Source organism: Amblyomma maculatum, chromosome 1 (genome assembly GCF_055883805.1).
Source record: "Amblyomma maculatum isolate TAMU_Amacu chromosome 1, ASM5588380v1, whole genome shotgun sequence".
Lineage (NCBI taxonomy): Eukaryota > Metazoa > Arthropoda > Arachnida > Ixodida > Ixodidae > Amblyomma > Amblyomma maculatum.
The window spans coordinates 3,692,738-3,713,484 of record NC_139344.1 but is presented as its reverse complement, the minus strand read 5'-3'; the positions used below and the strand labels follow the sequence as shown (position 1 = coordinate 3,713,484).

General features: G+C 44.9%; 1 long non-coding RNA gene and 1 pseudogene across 1 annotated transcript; both read left to right on the top strand.

Moving 5' to 3' along the window:
* The first annotated feature begins 8,305 nt into the window (after positions 1 to 8,305).
* Positions 8,306 to 9,015, top strand: LOC146201505 (uncharacterized). Its single transcript, XR_014701649.1, has 2 exons — positions 8,306 to 8,427; positions 8,873 to 9,015. It is a non-coding gene; the product is annotated as an uncharacterized LOC146201505 (long non-coding RNA).
* Positions 9,016 to 17,809: 8,794 nt separating this feature from the next.
* Positions 17,810 to 20,253, top strand: LOC146201504 (uncharacterized; annotated as a pseudogene).
* Positions 20,254 to 20,747: the final 494 nt, after the last annotated feature.

Genomic DNA, 20,747 nt, shown 5'->3' with positions numbered 1-20,747 from the left:
ATTAAGCCCAGTGAAAGATGCCTTATATCTTTGCCCCTGGTGCTGTGACATTGTTCCTGTGTTCTGCTAAATTTGATGACAGAACATCAAAACAGCCAGTTTGCAGCAGTTTTGGAGCAATATTGCATTTTGGAGCAGGATGAAGCAGGGAAAGCAGTTTGGAGCAGAATGGAGCAATTGGAGCAGCCCTTCCACCCCTGCACTTTGTTTGCATCAGGCTTCCTTGCCCCTATCACTACTGCACTGTATTAATCTGTTTCAAGCAATAATTAAAAAAAAAAGAGAGAAATGTAACTCAACATTTTATGTGATCTTTAAAAACAAAGGTAGAACAAGAGAAAGAAGATGTCTACGGCAAGAAAGAACACTGAGCAAAGGTTGTAAGGAGCCTGAGTTCACAAGTCGAGCCAACATTTCGACAAGGGGACTTGTTTTTGTCTGGGCAGCACGACCATCGTGCTGAGAAAAATCTGTCAATGCCTGTCCAAAACCATAGTAAGCACAAAGCAAATAACAAATCCGGCACAATCAAAATGTCAGAACCTACAGTTTAGGCAACCAGACACAAGATGAGCATAAAAAGAAAATGTTCATGCGATGAAAAACGTAAATCCAGACGCAGAGAAATTTACCTTTGTTTGTAATATCAACAGGATCGCAATCCTAGGTTGGATGGACCCAGCAGTAAAAAGACACAGCCAAAAACATGCATGCTTTTAAAGTGATCTGAGTACCCGTGTTCACAAAATACTGCTGTTATCTTGATCACCAACTATAAATTTGAGCTAGCACGGGTGTACATGAACACACATAAACACACATACAAGAATACGGGAACTAGCCCAAGCTGAAATGCGTAGAACGGAGCACAGACGTGGGCAAATTACTGCTTAAATTCAAGCATTTCAATTAAAAAAAAAAAAGACCCAATCTGCCTCCTACTGAAGCTAAAGTCACAACCATTCCACGCACAGTAGCGTTTTTTCTTAATACAAAACGACTGGGTCTATACTCATGCTGCGGCCTTTCTGCACCACGCCTTCTCACAACAAATCACCGAGACTTCAACCCACAGGAGCCGTGACCCCTCTACGGCAGCTGAAATAAAGCGCCTACAACACTATTTAGAGGCTGTAAACACAAACTGCAGCAGTACGATACAATACCTCGTTTCTCTAAATTGTCTTACTTCGCAATGTGCACAAGTACTTTAAATTCAGGTTGTAAACATTGCTTACCTCCAAAGACAACTGCGTAGTCATGCAGACAACTGTTTGCCTTTATCCAGGTTCAGCAAAAGTACTGCTGCATATTTGGCAAGTCCAACTTGTAGTCACATTAAATAGAGCTGTCCAGGCCTCCTCCTTCCGATCCTTTCAAACTGAACACAGAACACCAATCCTTTAGACAGAGCACAGCACAATGAAGCACACACACTGAAAAGTTAGCAAGACTCGAAATAGCCCTTTACATGGAATATTGCATTTCGACAGCACTACACGAGTGAACGTCCCACTACAGTTGTATTCGCACGCTGAACGCAGCACACTTCATGACGGTTCACTATTGAAGAAGCGCTTCGTACAAACATTGAACTTCGCCGACGTCCGGCATGTCGAGCAAGACGAGGCAATGACTAAAGTGACGGGGCCCAGTGCTTTAACAACGGCGTTGAAGAAATAAAAAACACAAAGTGCATTTAGTTTCGGTTCCGATTTTACTGGGATAAAACACATTCAGACATTTTGCTTTACATTTTACTTTTACACTTGGGTACGATGTCGCATCAATGCATATAAAAACCACACTGATTACAACCTACGTTGACCAGAATCGTCAGTGAACGGCGCTTTTTGCAGTACGCCGCAGTAGCAGTGGTGCCTCTTCACAAATGGCCCCGTCACATCTTGTGGATGTTTCACTGCAGGGACAATTCTGTTATGACCGTGTGGTGATCGAAGCTTCCTCAAAACGCAACGGTTCAGCGTAAGTGCAAACGAATAGGTTAACGACCTGTTGTTTTCACTGTTGGTGAAACTTAGGCGAAAATGGCCCCATCTCAATGTTGCAGTGCATATTTGCATGGTGACATGTCTATTTGTTTTGTTTGTTTGTATTTTTTTTATGCCCGCAAACCCTTTTCCATTAAATTTGCACTGTTTTAACAGATCTACAGCTGATGAAAGGAATCCCTGCCTCGAGTGACGTACCTAAAGGAAAATGTTGTGATATCTGTCAGATTTTGTAATACTGCTTCAACCTGTAGGACGTAATGGCACAGAAGAGCGTACCACGTTTGCGTAATCTGCCTGTAGTACAGCCTGAAATCACAGTTACTGGATCAACAGAACATACCTGTAAAATGTTTTTCAGTCCGTCCGACGCGCTTAAAGCCAACTTTTTTGCCCACAACCTGTGCCACAGTTTTCTTGTTTATGGCTCTCACAACATAAATTGAAAAAGAAAAGTTAAGGGGGGCTGCACCGAAATGAGTCATTGCGAACTAAATAAATTAAAAATAAAAGAACCGAGGGCCTGAAACGAGCGAAAAATTATAAAGAAACATTAGGCACGGTAGACATATATTATGGTGAGGCTCCCCAAAAATATATAAAATATGCCTCTGCCAGTTAAATAACCCATCCTATGCGCAGCGTTGGTTGCGCTTCAGACCGAGAAGCACTACCAAAAAAAAAAAAAAAATAAGGCTCGCGCCGAGAGCGTTAAGTCATAGAGAAAAGGTGTTAGGCTGCAGGAATCCGACAGTCTCGCCGGCAACAAAACAGATGACAGTCACGTGAAGCCGATCGACCCAGCTTTTGCTTTTTTTTTTTCGCCATGGATTTCGGTTTGAGCTAAGCAGTTTAATGTCGGCCTAAATACGCCTGTACTAAAGCTTTAATATCACGCTCATGCGTTTATTTATACCTGTTCTACGCTTTTTAAAGCAGGCGCCCATACCGACTGTTTTTACGAAGCATTGACGAGTCCCGCACATAGTCCAAACAAATGTTCGTTACCGCTGCCGGGTTTGAGAAACGAATGGAAACCTCGATAACTAAACGATGAATGGTTAAGAGAGGCTGCGCAAAATTCGCTATAGGTTATCTCAGTGAACGAATTAAGTGACAGCGTTGGTTCAAATTCCTTTTACGGTAGAGGCTCTTGAGGGGTGAATTGAACAATGACTGTGGTCAACGGAAGAAACAATCACCGCGCACATCCAGCACCATAATGAACAAAGAACGAAATCTTGCTCACCTGCTGGCAAAAACGATGTCTTCTTTTTCACAACCTGCGTTGGTTAATTCAGTTAGATCAGCATCACAATCACCGCACCACGTGGCACCACCACAGCGACCACAGTTGCATAGCCCTAATTTAATTTTCAAAACCCGGAACGGGAAGTAACACCGTAACACCAGGAGGCGCCTTCGCCAAATGCAGCCGGCACAGCGCGCTATCGCGCTATTGGCTGCACAGTGCTATGACGCACTTCCGGCGCAATTCTGTTTCCGCTTTTAAAGGCGCCCTCCTTAGGGGTCAAGAACATTTCAAATATGAAATTTAAAACTAAGACTTGAGGAGATGTAAAAACAAGTGCTGTCAATGGCGCGGCCGATATATGACAACAGCTGACCAGCTGACAACTGGGTTAAGCAAAATGGCGCCGGCCAACTCGCTGGATAATGCGCTGGTGGGTTCCATCATAATAATGGCAGACCTCCGCTGCGTTAACCGTGTAGGCCCGTGATTGTGCTGCGCCGTGCGTGTCTTAGCTGTTCTTCCAACGCTAACCATTCTCAACCAGGCTGTCGTCGATCGCTCGCGCCCGTGTGATCAGTGTATGATTGTGCTGCGGCGAGCGTGTCTTAGCTGTTGTTCTAACGCTGACCACTCTCAACCAGGCTGTCGATCGCTCGCGCCTGTGCGCCGCGTTTGCTCTTTTACGATCAGTGTAAGCCTGTGATTGTGCTGCGTCGTGCGTGTTAGCTGATGTTCTACCAGCGCTGACCACTCTCAGCCAGGCTGCCGATCGCCCGCGCCTGTGTGTCGTTTGGTCAGTAGTGCCAGATTGTTTTTAGGTTGCGATTTACAAGATGCTAGCATGCTTCTTGCCGATAATGGGCGCATCATTATATTGCTTATCATGACTACGTACGACTGCGCTAGCGTATTGGCCACGGCTGTTGTAGCTGCTTACAGTCACTATAAGGTATTACGCCCGAGGTAACATCGCGGCTAACTGTGGTCATGGGTCATAGGCAGCGAGGCCCGTAATAATACATACAACATACTCCAGCAAAGGGCAGCACAAAGCAAGGGAACCAGGTGCCCGCCCCTTCTTTGCCTATTTTTGAGTGTGCCCGTCGAACATCAGTAGTAGCTAAAAACTTCTAACAAGCTTGACATAAGTTCGATACAGCTGCTGTTTGAAGCAACATATATCATCCTGAAAGTCAGTGAAATTGCAGCAGTTAAATCAAAAAGAGAATAATAAGCAAGAATATATGTTTTGTATTTGTACTGAAGATGAATTGATGTAAATGATTATATGTATCTGAACTGGCAGTATTCAGTGTCGATCACACTTGTCTAGAGCACTCGAGGAGAGTTCTCTGCAGAGCAAATTAAGTGAACTATTATAGAGGATTTTTTCCATTTTGCAAGGAGCTTGTATCTGTGCTGTTCACAAGTATTTTCGGCTGCCTGCGAGTGCAAGTATTATCAGGGAAAGCCAGTAGCTCCTTTAGAATTTCAGGTTATTCCTTCCGCACCACACTGTGCGATAGCTCGACAAGTGTGATCGACTCTGCACATCTGGTGCTACTGACACAATGCAACAGACAGTGCAGTTAAATTGAATTCAATACCTTGCATGCTTGATCATGCTCCCAGCACTGAACTGGTGTGAAAGAAATGATTTACTGATAAACATATGGATGTTAACTTTAAATAACTTACAGAATTGCATCATTAGCATCTGTTTGGCAGCCATTGTAAGAGACTGAAGGTGCACATTTTAGAATAATGAACAAATTAACCTTTCTCTCTGTTTCTTTAGTGTGTGTCTTCCAAGCATGTGGTTATGCAAAAGGCACAGCATATAGGACATGCAGAAACATATATGTAATGGTACAAACAACTAAATAGCTTCTTCATGTCAGAAAAGTGCTAGCGAGACTGACAGATGACATAGCACATGTCTGGTTTATGTCAGCGCATCATCCATCAGTCAAAGACAGACAATAGGATGCTTTTTTTAGAGCGATGTCGCCACAGAGGTTCATACGCCAGCATAGAGGTTGAGGTAGATTGGCTATCTGAAAGGAAGTGTGACATGGTTTTGATATATTTTCCTGCCTATTGAGATTCACGTGGTTCTACTATTTAGCAGACACTATAATCAATGCCTCCGCAGTGGTGCAGTGGTAAGACGCTGGACTACTTGTGCTGGAGTTCCCGGGTTCGATCCCGACCACCGGCGACTGCGTCTCAGTGGAGGAGAAATGAAGTGGCGCCCATATATTGTGCGATGTCAGTGTACATTAAAGCTGGTCGAAATTACGCCGGAGCCCTCCACTATGGCACCCCTTTCTCTCTTTCCACTTTCACCCTCTCCCTTCCCTTAAGGCAAAAGAGGGGGAAGGGGGGTTCAGGCTTAGACCATCGTGAGACAGGTTAGTTTTACCCTACTAATGACTGGTCGTTGCGATAGTAATTCTGCTCAGTACGAGAGGAACCGCAGATTCGTACACTTGGTTCACGTGCTCGGGTCGAGAGACCAGTGGTGTGAAGCTACCATCCGTGGGATTACGACTGAACGCCTCCAAGTCAGAATCCCATCTAAGCATTGCAACGATATGTGTGCGCTTGCGGCGAAAGCGAGTGAGATTAATGCTGGGTTGGGCGCTACGGGCCATCGCACTTCCCGGCTCGATGTGTGACAACGCAACAAGTGTGACAGATACTGGGCCTTTCCTTTCCTGTGAACCAATTATTATTGTTATTATTACATGTAAGGACTGGGCTTGTTTGTGTATACTGTCCAGACCCTTTATCACCACCAGAGCTATCTGATGCACAGAAAATGCCTAGCATGCAGGAACACAACCTTATTCGTGCAAACAATTTGCAATCTGCGATGGGCAGCAACAACTGTTGCATTCAATCTAAGCAGTAAAGGAATCGGTTCAACTGAAACAGCACAAAAGTTTCTGTCACAAGCTGCCTCGCATATAGAGCGAAACTTACGGGATCTCCTCGCTCCTCCGAGCATGCTTCGACATGATGTTCGGGGCAGTGACCGTGTGTCCTTGACGCGGCCACAGCACAACCAGCCGAGAGTATAAAAAGGAATACCGCAGCACACCTGCAGCACTGCGTTCTGCGAAGATTCAGTCTTCCGGGCCGCTATGGGAAAGTGTCTTCTGTTTAATCGAGCTCGCGATCAACTCATCGTTCTCCTCATCTGTACGACCGCTGCTACCGGTCAACTCGGCGACTTTGACGCCTCATCTAACAAAAAAGCCATGAGGATTCCTTTTTGCCACAGACTGTCGGCTAATAGAATATTGTTTTTTGCCTTTGTTTAATTAACCTTGATCTGTCTTGGTAGTTTTCTTGCTGCATTTTCTGTGTAACTCATGCCCTTACTATATATGAATACTTGCCTTGTTATCTTTATAGTCTTCTTATCGCAGTGTTTTGTTGATTGTCAAGAGTTGTCTTTTATCACTATCTTGTCGTGGCATTTTATTAATTTTTTTATTGTACTCTATTATTATGCAGTGTAATTTGGACCACTATCTATAAACATTCAATTGTTTGTAAAAGAAATTGACTTCCTTGAACTTATTCCTCAATCACACACTGACACACATACTTCAGGGTTGACCGGCCTAAATTTTAACTGTGTTCTCAAACTTCACAGGGGTGACGGGTAACCGTAAAGGGGATCCCACGCATGTGTTGACCGTAAAGGCGGGGGTTTGTGACAGTTTCAGTGCGAGTATATTGCACATGGGAAGGTTTGACACCTAGTGCTGCCAGTGCCAGGTAACAAGCAGTTTCCAGTAAGTACAAGCATACCGTTGCACTGTCGCCTAGTTTCCTTGAGGCAAAATTCTAAGGAAAAAGTAGGTCCCTCGCCACACTTCCAGCTTACGAAAATACCTAGGGCAGGCTGCCCGAGCACCATCACAAAGTCGAATTATCAAAATTAACTTGGTCTTGGCTTCAAAAAATTGGCAGTAGTAATGATCAAAAACGGCTCAAAGCTCGCAGTGCTTAGTCAAACACCATTTGACAATGCTAGCACCCTTTAAGAATTGGAAATCAGCAGTGCAGAATATAGACACAGAAATGGTGCTGTCACAAACATGCATGCAAATGCCAAAAGAGGGCTGCCCTAGCAAAAAAGACCAATAGGGTGCGTTATTGGTTTTATAAGAATCGGTATTGGTTCTGTAGGTATTCTATGTGTTTTATCTGCATTTCTATGAGACTTATTCAGAAACTCATAAATCTTATAGACTGGTACATATTTGTCCTATAGGCAATAGTATTGGTTTCATAGGTTTATCGGTGGGTTGTATAAGAAAAGTATCAGACCAGTGCAGAAGCCCATACATCTTATAGGCTGATACATGCTTGTCTTGTAGACTACTACATATTGGTTCATGTGTCTGATACATCAGTATGCCTTTGTTTATGGGTCTTGCATGCAGGATCAGTACGTTGGAGATTTTAGGTCTTTGTCATTGTTTCCTTTTCCATCTCGGACACATCCCCAAAACTCACGCATTCATCCCGTTTATTGAGTGTTGCCGTAACGTACAATATTAGCCGCAATAACAATTGAGAACGCTGCGCGCGGTCTCAACAAACTACGTACGGTTGGAGCCGCAAGACGCGCGACGCTGTTGCTACTGGATCACTGAATGGAGATGGGAAAGCACGCGGATATAGCACGGTTCTGTCGGGGCCCAGCTCAGTCACAATCACCTACATGTGCAGAGCAGGACGGTGAAATGGATTGAGAGGCGCGCGTCCAAGCAACTGCAACTGCAACGCTGCAACCGCCGCCGAAGCGAGAGGAGTCGACATCGAGCACGCGACGAGTACGGCTCGAGCTGCCGATGCGGTAGCGCGATGCCGGCGGCGCTTCGCAGCGGAGAGGTAGGTTTCCTTTCTCTCACTCCCACTCCCGCGCAAGCGTTCCCGTGCTGGCCTCTCTCATCCTCCTTTCCACCTCTCCTCTGGGCGCGCATGCGCAGGTGCGCAGCTCCGTAGAGGCATTGGCGCTGGCGCGATCGCTGATCGGGCGGCAGTTCGGTCCGTGCCCTGTGTTTATAAGTTTTCGCCGATTTTCGGGGTGCTTCTCGAGGATATCAACGTTCCAGCGCACGTTCAGCTTTTGATCAGGTGCGTGTGCATCACTTGCAACTTCGGGCTGACGTTTATACTTTGTCAGTGTATGATGTGGCTTTGCGTTGCAAAATGCCGTTGCCTGCACGCCAACAAAGGAATTTGAATCGCGCGGTGCGATATAACGCAATGTCGAGTTTTAAAGTTGTCGGCACGATTTCTTGGAAGTATTGATGAAACTTTTTAGCGTTAATCTGTTTTCGAATATCGTGCGCACTGTGTTTAAGTGGCAGAACCTGTGGTGAGGCGCAAGGCGGAATGTTGGTTCAGCAGCTACCTCGGCGTTCAGTAATGGCGGCACCTCCTAACTGCCTCCGCATGAATACGCGCGCAATCGCGGTTGCCGGTATATGTGTGGACCGATTTTTTGAAGTCATGGTGGTGTCGCGTTCTTGAAATCGCTTATTTTTCAAGCTGTAACGCAATTTTTTATTTCTTTCAGGTGCCTTAGCATTCGAGAGACTACATCATCGGGCCGAAATCCGCAATCTTGGAATCGAGGGCTACCTGGATGCAGTCAATGTTTGGATTATGTGCCAGTATGCGTTGCCGCTGTCATTGTGGATTAAAATGTGTATACATGCACCTGCTGCGTAACTCATCCCTAGAAAATGGAACATAGCTGCCCTCTCTTTTCAGGTGTCCGGAGAGGTAAAACACCCGCAGCTACTCGATGAGACCAGTATTCCATAGGGCCTACAAAACCAATAGGAAGCCTACTGGTTTTGTAGGTCTATCAGATTATTGACAGGTATGAGTGTACTAGCATTACAGACCTATCAGTTTATCAGATGCCATAGGACCGATAAAACCATAGCCTATACGACCAGTAAACAATTGACCTATAAAACCAATACTCCAGTAGACCTGTAAAACCAATCGGCTAGGATACCCATAAGACCAATACTCTGGCAGACCTATAAAACCAATATCAATAATCTGATAGGCTATTAGTTTTCTATCGGATTTTTTTGCTAGGGTGCACATAGAAACATAGCTTATGGCTGCAACAGGCACAAATGAGCACCTTATGTTTGAGCAAAATTTTGGCATGTGGCAGATGCGTTTGAATTTTGTTCTTTTCAGTTTCTAATGTTTTCCAAACACTTGTTTATCAAATCTCACTTGAATGTCTACTGCGTACAACCCTCTTACACAATAGCTAATTGGCAACTGGTAGCTTGATTCACATATATACCCTGTGGTGACTTATCTACATCGTTGTTTTCATGCTCCTTGTGGTTTCCAACCTCCTGGCAGAAGATAGGGAAATGTTCTACATCACCAAAAAAGATGCAGCATCACTATGATTCTGTACACAAAAAATCATGTCATTGCAGGCAATCGCAGGCTAAGGAATGCAGCAGACGGATGTGTATCGATGACATACCCCTTACAAAGCTTTGAAAATGCTTCAAACAAGGTGGTGCATTTGACAAAGGAAGCCTTGCTGAACAAATAAGATTTAAAAATAAATCTGACTGAATCAAATCAGGTAAGCACTGCGCTCAGACAGCATAAAAAAATATTACCAATAAATTTTACCTTTGAGCGAAATACGACCTGAAAGTGAATGGCAAAGCCGAGAATTTTTTTTGCTGTGCTCCAAGTAAGGCAACACTCAGCATGCGGCCGAAGCTCCACTGTCTAGAAGCAACTTGAAGGAGTGTGACCTTATCCATGGAGCCCCTCTGGGTACTCAAAACAGCATATCAATCCACACCTACTGTGCGCAGTGTCAGATACAACACAGAATACAAGAATCACGTCTACTCATTTTCCATGCTAAAAAACTTTTCCTCATGAAGTAACAGTGTTTTTAATGATCAGGGGTGTTTGTTGGCGAGAAGAAGGAATCTTCCCAGCAGCATAAGCTGCGCACCTCATAGTGGTGGCATGTCATTATAACTATGCCAGTTTTTTTTCGTCTAGAACACAACTGAATGCGATCTCAGTTGATGTGACAAGTGGCATGTAACTACTAGTGGAGAGGAAAAACTTGCCATGCACAGAACCCACAGCATGTGCGTGTTCTTAAGTTCAATGTCGTCTTAAGCAAGGCTGAACCATTGGTATGACTGAAGGAGGCAGCACTAAGATATATTAAATTCGGTAAACCCTGCTGTAATGAATAAGATGCGAAAAAAATTGCAGCGTCTAAGAGTACGTGAGAAAGAATCGAAGAGCACAGTAAAAATTCTTTGACTCAACCTCACAGCAGCCTTTACGGTGCCTTAAGAGGCAGGGGTCTGTTGCCTTTGAATGACATTGACCAACAGCTGCTTGAAGAAATAAAGAAGCATCAACATAAATAAAACAAGAGTGACACAGACAAGTGCCCGTCCATGTCACTGTCTTGTCTGCATTTGTGTTGGCGCTTCTATATTTCTTGACATGCACCAACTAGTTCGACAAAATGCTTTGCGTGAGCAGATTTAGAAATAAACACACTCATGCATTGCCTGAAACATAGTTGGAGTTTGACCAGTCAAAGACAAATTTTACCAAAATAGTAAAGGACACTTGTCATGGGAATCTGTTACAAGCAGATATAATTTAACAATAATTTATTAAAAGACAAATACATTTCAATCTGTAAAAATAACATATGGGCCAAGAGACAGCACAGTGGAGGGCCGATTTTAATATTGCAAAACAAATACCAAAATATCAGAAGAAAGCACTTCTGCATATTGCCTGCAATGAAACTTTACCATGGCCAGGACTAAGCTCAGTCTAAGAGAAAAGAAATGCCACCACTGTCGATCACCCACTTAAAATGTTATGAAGGCTCACTACACTACAGCTCAATGCTACTGTGAACCAGAGAACTGCAAAGGAGCTTCATGCTTGCCAGATTAGCATTTGGATAGATGGCCCTCAGCAGCAAATTATGCTCCAATTTGTCAAAGAAAGAACTGCAGCACCACTATCAGCACTGATATTGTAACGATAAGGCATCGGGCATGTGCACAAAAATATGCGCAGGGCATTTAGTCAAAGCTGACATGCTTGATAGAAGGCTGGCACTCCTCAGCAAAGTGCAATGGCCGTGCGACACATTTTCCCCTACAAAGCCTTTGCATGTAAAAAAAAAAGAAGAGAAGCTATACATAGGTTCCTGATAAGACTCTTGAAGAACGGGTGAATACAAGACCAGTGGGGAACGTAAATTCAGTAAATTTGCCAGGCATCTCTGATAATGATGACAGCATCAGTTTAAAGCATTAACATATTTGTTATACTACTTATGATCATTCTTGTTAATACCATTTTTCTCACAAGGAAAGCCTAGTACAGTAGTTTGAACAAGGCACACACAAAGTGGTAAAGCATTATGAATAACACACCATGGACCAGAAGCAAGCCAAGGGACAATAAGTAAACGTTCACACCAGTACTTACGTTATAGTCACCTGTTTCTAGAGCTGCATGAGTAAGTATGAAAAGCAACACTGCCTTCATATGCAGTGTCCCATTTCCCATTTGCTTAGCCAGACATTTTTCAGAATATTTTGCATGTTGAGAAGAAAAGAAAAGGCTAAGAAAGCACAATGCATGGTTGGATAAAGTGGGCCTTTATATCTTTGTTGGGTGATCTTTCACATAATGTAGTAGCATATGACTGCGTGCCAATGAATATATGTGAGAGAACAGAGTAAAAAATTAAAACAGTGATTAAGCAAGTGGCAAAGTGCATGTACATGAGCCAGAGCCTGCAATGAGACCTGCAGATGGGAGGCGGTAACACCATCATGTCCCACACTTAAAGGTGGACATTAAGTGGCTCCCTTATTTTTTATTCATCACAGTGTAGTGGGCACGTAACCTGATATGTCAATAAATGCGTTTTCAAGTAACTATGTGGCGTACAACTTTGTGTCACCTGTCAGACGTCATGTCTGAAGTTATCACAGGTGTTGCAGATATTCTCTTTACCTCTAGGGTGTCATTGCAACCTTTTATGTTCAGACCAGCTGAGTGATGGTCATTCTGATCTTTGATAACTGCTGAGCACATTTGTTGTTGCTGCAACCACCCCAAGTTCAATTAATCTCAAAACACTTAAGTACACCATATAAAGTTTCCTTTGAAAGCCTTCACCTGTTTTTTTGCTTCCCTGCTTCAGTCATCAAGCGTGAGAATATCTAAGCCAACTGTATTCACAGGTGTGCAGTTAAAGGTACAGAGATAGGGTCCAGAGCACATGGAACATAATTACGAGACAGGACCCGAATCAATCGCTTTTTATTCTTCTGCCTCCGAGACAAACTCGAAACCCGAGCGTTCATGGCACACGGCTCCTGTCCAGTCTTCTTTTTCCACCTGTTGTCAACAGAGACGCCATGCACATTCGGCCCACGAACGGAATGCGCTCAGACCCTCTCCGGGCTCCCACCTCGGACTCTACGGGGGGTGCTCTGCTCCGCTGTGAAGCCACCCTCGGGTTACTCGGCCATTCCGACCTCGGACATCTGGTGGGAGAGGGTGTGCTGAAAGGGACCGAATGGACCGTGCCGCCACCGAAACGGACCCTTTTCGGGCAGTGTGTGTCTTGCACGCCGTTCGAGCGAGTGCTGTCAAACGAAGGGACAATGAATCTGTTCCATGTTAACGGCTGTGTCGACTACAGAATATTTTTCAGAAGTGGGATTGCAGCCAGCTACCCTCCTCAGCGAGTGTCTCTGAAGTGATTTGACCACGAAAAGCCACGATGATGCTACATTCAAAGACAACGAATGGAGGACCCAAGGGCGAGGTATCACCACGACTGGCTCACTCGGCTAACGACGACAGCGTACAGAACGAAGACGAGACGCAGCCCAACGTCGAAAGGGGATTCATGAATGCTGCAACGGCAAGCTGTCACGACATGGATAGCCCCAACGAAGCAGTGCCCGTTCCCAGGGCCTTCGACTTCCAGGCGCTGATGCAGGCTGCGATCCAGATGGCGGTACGAGAGGCATTGCAAGGAGCAGCCCAACTAATGCAATCGGCCTAATCGCCACTGCACCACTCATCGGCAGGTGCATCGGGCGTCGCGGATGGAAGACTGGCCACGGGGAGCGCACAACTTGTGCTAATATTCGACCCATTTTTGCACGATCAGCCAACGGTCGAGACGTGGCTCAACAAAGTGGACAATCTGGCTGCAGCTTACAGTTGGAGCGACCAGCAGACCATTTGCTTCGCCCTCATGAAGCTCCAGGGTGTCGCAAAAACATGGTACAATAGTCTCACAGATGTCCAATGAATTTGGGCCGACTGGAAAACTGAAATAAAGAGGGTGTTTCCTTCGGCATCCAGTTTTCAACGTACATTCCGGGACATGGATTCGAGAAAGGAGCACCACGAAAGTGTCGAAGCGTACTGCTACGACAAACTGGCAGAAGCAAGGCGCTGCAACATCGGTGAAGCGGCATGTATCGAGTATGTCATCACTAGACTCAACGACGAAGATCTGGTGCAGACCCTCAGCGTTCGAGACTGCGCAAGCCCAGATGAGTTGCTCCGGTGCATGAAATGGCTCTGCAACAGAACGGACACCTTGAAGCAGACGAGACCCAAGACGCTCTATCAGCCGTTGGATGCTCGACACGTTCACACCGCGTCCAAGAGGGCAACGAGTGCGTAGCGGCAACTTGTCAGTGAGATTTACCAGTGAGGTTGTCAGCGAGATTTACCTGTCGGTGCGGTGGGGAGAGTGTCAAAGAAGTCATAGGGAGGCATAAGGAGGTTCCATAATCAAGCTGATCTGCAGGGCACCAGAGGTCTTGTTTGAAGGTTCTGTATAGGCAAGTGTCAGCCTGTGACGTCAGTGGAGGTGTGGCGGTGCTGGCGATAGCAGTGACTTTCGGGATGTAGGCAAAAGCCCCAGCAGTCTGCACCGGATGCGCGGCGCTTGCTGTGTTTTCGAGCATAATTCCTGATATTCCTGCAAGCTGTGGTGCGGTTCGTTACGCCATGAGGCACAAAAAAGAAAATGGCACCTGTTTTCACATGTTTCTTGCTGTCGGATAGAGATGAGAGCGAAGGGCAGCAGCGTTGAGAGCGACAATTGTAGGCCCTTCGGTGAGATTGCCTTCGCGGCTAACGTGCGTTGCACTTCTGCATTGGAGCTTGATCAGTTAGTTTGCAACTTAATTTTTGTGGTTGATTTTCGGCCGCACTACGAAGAGTGCAATAGCAAACGCCTGTAACTTGTGCATGTTTTGTTGTATATAGTATCAAGTCATAAGAAATTTTGACCGTGTGGGTATGATATCAGAGATCATACGCACACGGTCAAAATTTCCCTAGCAAAAAAGACCAATAGGGAGTGTTATTGGTTCTATAAGATTCGGTGTTGGTTCTGTAGGTATTCTTTGTGTTGTATTTGCATTTCTATGGGACTTATACAGAAACTCATAAATCTTATAGACTGGTACATATTTGTCCTATAAGCAATAGTATTGGTTTCATAGGTTTTTCTGTGGGTTGTATAAGAAAAGTATCAGACAGTGCAGAAGCCCATACATCTTATAGGCTGATACATGCTTGTCTTATAGACCACTACATATTGGTTCATGTGTCTGATACATCAGTATGCCTTTGTTTATGGGTCTTACATGCAGGATCAGTCAGTTGGAGATTTTAGGTCTTTTTCATTGTTTCCTTTTCCATCTAGGAACATCCCCAATACTCACGCATTCATCCCGCTTATTGAGTGTTGCCGTAACGTACAATATTAGCCGTAATAACAATTGAGAACGCCGCGACACAAAATATTCTCACTTAATTCTGCGCGAGGTCTCAACAATCTACGTACGGTTGGAGCCGCAAGACGCGCGATGCTGTTGCTACTGGATCACTGAATGGCGGTGAAATGGATTGAGAGGCGCGCGTCCAAGCAACTGCAACCGCCGCCGAAGCGAGAGGAGTCGACATCGGGCACGCGACGAGTACGGATCGGGCTGCCGACGCGGTAGCGTGATGCCGGCGGTGTTCGCAGCGGAGAGGTAAACGGAGAGAACGGAGAGGTAGGTTTCCTTTCTCTCACTCCCACTCCCGCGAGAGCGTTCCCGTGCTGGCCTCTCTCATCCTCCTTTCCACCTCTCCTCTGGGCGTGCATGCGCAGCTCCGTAGAGGCATTGGCGCTTGTGCGATCGCTGGCGGCTGATCGGGCTGGCGGCAGCTCGGTCGGTGCTCTGTGTTTATGCCGTTATTTCGGGGTGCTTCTCGAGGATATCAACGTTCCAGCGCACGTTCAGCTTTTGATCAGGTGCGTGTGCATCACTTACAACTTCGGGCTGACGTTTATACTTTGTCAGGGTATGATGTGGCTTTGCGTTGCAGAATGCCGTTGCCTGCGCGCCAACAAAGGAATTTGAATCGCGCGGTGTGATATAACGCAGCGCCGAGTTTGAAAGTTGTCGGCACGATTTCTTGAAAGTATTGATGGAACTTTTTAGCGTTAATCTGTTTTCGAATGTCGTGCGCACTGTGTTCAAGTGGCAGAACCTGTGGTGAGGCGCAAGGCGGAATGTTGGTTCAGCAGCTACCTCGGCGTTCAATAATGGCGGCGCCTCTCCTAACTGCCTCCGCCTCCGCATGAATACGCGCAATACGCGCGCAATCGCGGTTGCCGGTATATGTGTGGGCCGATTTTTTGAAGTCGTGGTGTTGTCGCGCTCTTGAAATCGCTTATTTTTCAAGCTGTAACGCAATTTTTTATTTCTTTCAGGTGCCGTAGTATTGGACAGACTACATCATCGGGCCGAAGTCGGCAATCTTGGAATCGAGGGCTACCTGGATGAATGTTTGGATTATGTGCCAGTATGCGTTGCCGCTGTCATTGTGGATTAAAATGTGTATACATGTACCTGCTGCGTAACTCATCCCTAGAAAATGGAACATAGCTGCCCTCTCCCTTCAGGTATCCGGAGAGGTAAACACCCGCAGCTACTCGATGAGACCAATATTCCATAGGGCCTACAAAACCAATAGGAAGCCTACTGGTTTTGTAGGTCTATCAGATTATTGACAGCTATGGGTGTACTAGCATTACAGACCTATCTGTTTTATCAGATGCCATAGGACCGATAAAACCATAACCTATACGACCAGTAAACAATTGACCTATAAAACCAATACTCCAGCGGACCTGTAAAACCTATAGGCTAGAATACCCATAAGACCAATACTCTGGCAGACCTATAAAACCAATATCAATAATCTGCTAGGCTATTAGTTTCTATTGGATTTTTTTGCTAGGGAGCTCCGTAGAGGCATTGGAGCTGGCGCGATCGCTGATCGGGCTGGCGGCAGTTCGGTCGGTGCCCTGTGTTTACACGTTTTCGCCGTTTTTCGGGGTGCTTCTCGAGGATATCAACGTTCCAGCGCACGTTCAGCTTTTGATCAGGTGCGTGTGCATCACTTGCAACTTCGGGCTGACGTTTATACTTTGTCAGTGTATGATGTGGCTTTGCGTTGCAGAATGCCGCTGCCTGCACGCCAACAAAGGAATTTGAATCGCGCGGTGTGATATAACGCAGCGCCGAGTTTGAAAGTTGTCGGCACGATTTCTTGAAAGTATTGATGAACCTTTTTAGCGTTAATCTATTTTTGAATGTCGTGCGCACTGTGTTCAAGTGGCAGAACCTATGGTGAGGCGCAAGACGGAAGGTTGGTTCAGCAGCTACCTCGGCGTTCAATAATGGCGGCGCGCCCCCAACTGCCTCCGCATGAATACGCGCGCAATCGCGGTTGCCGGTATATATCTGCGCCGATTTTTTGAAGTGGTGGTGGTGTCGCGCTCTTGAAATCGCTTACTTTTCAAGCTGTACCGCAATTTTTTATTTCTTTCAGGTGCCTTAGTATTGGAGAGACTACATCCTCGGGCCGAAGTCCGCAATCTTGGAATCGAGGGCTACCTGGATGCAGTGAATGTTTGGATTATGTGCCAGTATGCGTTGCCGCTGTCATTGCGGAATAAAATGTGTATACATGACCCTGCTGCGTAACTCATCCCTAGAAAGTGGAACATAGCTGCCCTCTCCCTTCAGGTGTCCGGAGAGGTAAACACACGCAGGTACTCGATGAGACCAATATTCCATAGGGCCTACAAAACCAATAGGAAGCCTACTGGTTTTGTAGGTCTATCAGATTATTGACAGCTATGGGTGTACTAGCATTACAGACCTATCCGTTTTACCAGATACCATAGCACCGATAAAACCATAACCTATACGACCAGTAAACAATTGACCTATAAAACCAATACTCCAGCAGACCTGTAAAACCAATAGGCTAGGATACCCATACGACCAATACTCTGGCAGACTGATAAAACCAATATCAATAATCTGATAGGCTATTAGTTTTCTATTGGATTTTTTTGCTAGGGGAGTCATCCACTGCTGATGTGGAGGTACTTCGCTGCAACTTGACTAATGGGAAATCCGCAGAAATGTGGGTGCGGCAATACAGCGCAAACACGAACACCTCCTGGGTTTGCGAGAAGATTCAAACCAAGTGCACAAGGTGAGCAAATGTCATGACATAGAACGCATTGCGCTGCATAGAGAGAAAATCTGCCGCTTCGTTACATATAATTATAGGGGTCCGCCGTACAAAAACCACCTGTCTATCGTACATTTTGATCTTGGCAGTCCCGTTTTTCAATGTACCATCGCCCATGCAAGTCATGATGAGCATGCATTAAAAATAGGGGGGGGGGGGTGAGAATGAGTTGATCCAAGATCTATCGGAAATTTAACAAATTATTGCCTTGGTCAAATTCTTCAGAATGTTTTTTAAACGAATTCCGTAACCGATTTTTACATCATATACCGTATTCTTAATCAAGCGGATATCAATTGTTCCCCCAGCATTACTGCTCCAATGACAAGTTGTAGGCTTCGCCACTATACACGCAAGTGGCTGGTGTTGCTGCAGCAAGGGTCTGCGCATAGTCCACGCCTTATTGGCTATATCAAATTCTTCTATTTTTAAACGAACATGCGCAATTTTTACATGGTATGCCTTACACATATGGCCACAGATATCATGTGCTACAGTTATACTGCATTGTATTGTACTTTGTATGGACCCAACACTAGCCCTTGGTATGGGTCCAAAATCTTAGTGCATGTTCCATTGTTGTAAAGTTACTGTTTCAAAAAAAATCCTCTCTAGCGCCAATTCCACGACAGCTTCGGTGACAAGCTGTAGGCTTTGCCGGACTTTGGGTACACTTGTATACTTCTGTAATTCCAACACCGCCATTAAAGGCTTGCTTTCTAGACAATCGCCAGCTGTCCATGCATGCCATAGTGTGCACCGCTTGTTTTAAACATTTCGAGACAAAATATTAATGTGATGTGGGATGTAATGATGAGAAACTTTGCGGACTGATTTCAAAGAATTTAGCTTGCTTGCTTAGTAAAATATAAGGAAGATCCTGTTATAGCCATGAACAAACTTCTTCAAGCCAGCTTATTCATAAAAATGACTCAAAGTATAATGTGTTCAACACATAGGCTATACACCTGTGCACTGCTATCATTTTTTTTTATTCTTGCAGGATGATCTTCCACAAAGTGTGGAAGTGTCAGCATAATCCACGTGAAAAAGCATCAAGCCGCAACACTTCATGCCCAGCGAAACTGGACATTAAAATTAAAAAAGTGAACCGTGACACACAAAAAAAATGATCTATTTTTGTGCCGAGAAACGCCTCTACAGGCTGTTGTAAAGATTTCAGATCACAATCATAGCCTGCAATCAGCTGACTCTCTTGAACTTCTTCGACCAAGCGAGGAAACCAGGGCTGTTTTTGAAAGATATTTCGATGAAGGAATGGGAACAGCGCAAGCTATAAGCCACCATGAGAGAATTCTTGGTGGGAAACCAAATGGGCCCACCTTACTGGCAAATTCAATGGTGAACCCACCACCCAGGAGTGTTTATAGGTGGCATAAAGAATTTCGGAGCAGGAAATATGGCCCACAGGGCAACCCATCAACAAAGTTGCAAGAAAACAAGCCCAAGTACTCAGCCCAGGGTAAGCAGAATTATTTGATGAACTCGAGCATCGTTCTGTGAAATTTCCAGGCTTGTTTTGGCTAGCAGTCTCAATAAGTACACACCATCACATATCAAAACTGTAACCTTTGAACAGTTCTGGACAGTATCATTAAGTGTTGGACTTTTGCTTTATTTTTGACAAATTTGGCACACTTTTTTTTGCGAGTGTATTCCAGACCATCAGGTTCATATTGGGGGGTTGGGTGAGAAATTATTATTTTCTATGCAAAGATTTCAGGTTTATTATCAGCAAAATGCATTATGACAGTTCGGATTCAGATGTGATCTGGGCTTTGGCTTTCTTCTTTTTTAAACCCAACAGCTCATGTAGCGGTATTTATAATAGTTATAATGGTTAAAGGGCACTGAAATGGCTGAGAGGAAGCCTCAGTTTGCAAGCCGAGTCAATGTTTTGACAAGGTGTCTTGCCTGAGCGAAGACAAGTCCTCTTGTCGAAATGGAACTAAGGCTTCCCCTCAACCTTTGTTCAGTGGCCTTACATACTGTGTAGCCATCTTCTTTGTCTCATTCTACCATGGATTCTTATAATGGTTAAAATATTTCAAGGAAACAAAATAACCAATGCAAGACACGATAATGGAAGCACCATATGTAAACAAGACACTAACAGATGCAGTGTAGAACAACTCTAAGCAATATGCAGTTGCAGGTTTTGGAGTCAGTGCTGTTGGTAACATTACACCTTGCAAAATGATTAATCTGTGACTATTTTCAATAACTTTTACAGCTGCTTGATCTCACTGCTGATAAAAGGTGCTGGATAAGGTTTAAGTAAAAACTCTGCAAAGTGCTGCCAAAAGTCAGGAAAAAGTTATGCAGAGACTCATGTCATGTATCATACTAGAACGGTCATTTTCATGGCTGAAGAACAATCTCTTTTAGACTGCATGGAAACATCTTTATTGTTCCCTTTGTTGCTTTGTTTGCTGTGGTAGACAGCAGTGAAAGACTGGTCCGCTGTCAATACATTGCAAGACGAATCGATATTACGTTATGCGTATACAGCTCGGTAGGTCAAAAAGGCATCGCTATAACCCAGAATTGAGAAAAATGATGTGGGCTAAACTATACACAATTTTATATCAAAACTACAATGAAACTGTCCTTTGTGCTGCACTCAAGGCATTGTCAAATCACATCACTTCCCATTTAGCGTCCCTAGCTCTGCTAGTCAACTTTGAGGCTAGTTTGCAATAGAGATTCTAACTGATGACATATACCTCCAATGG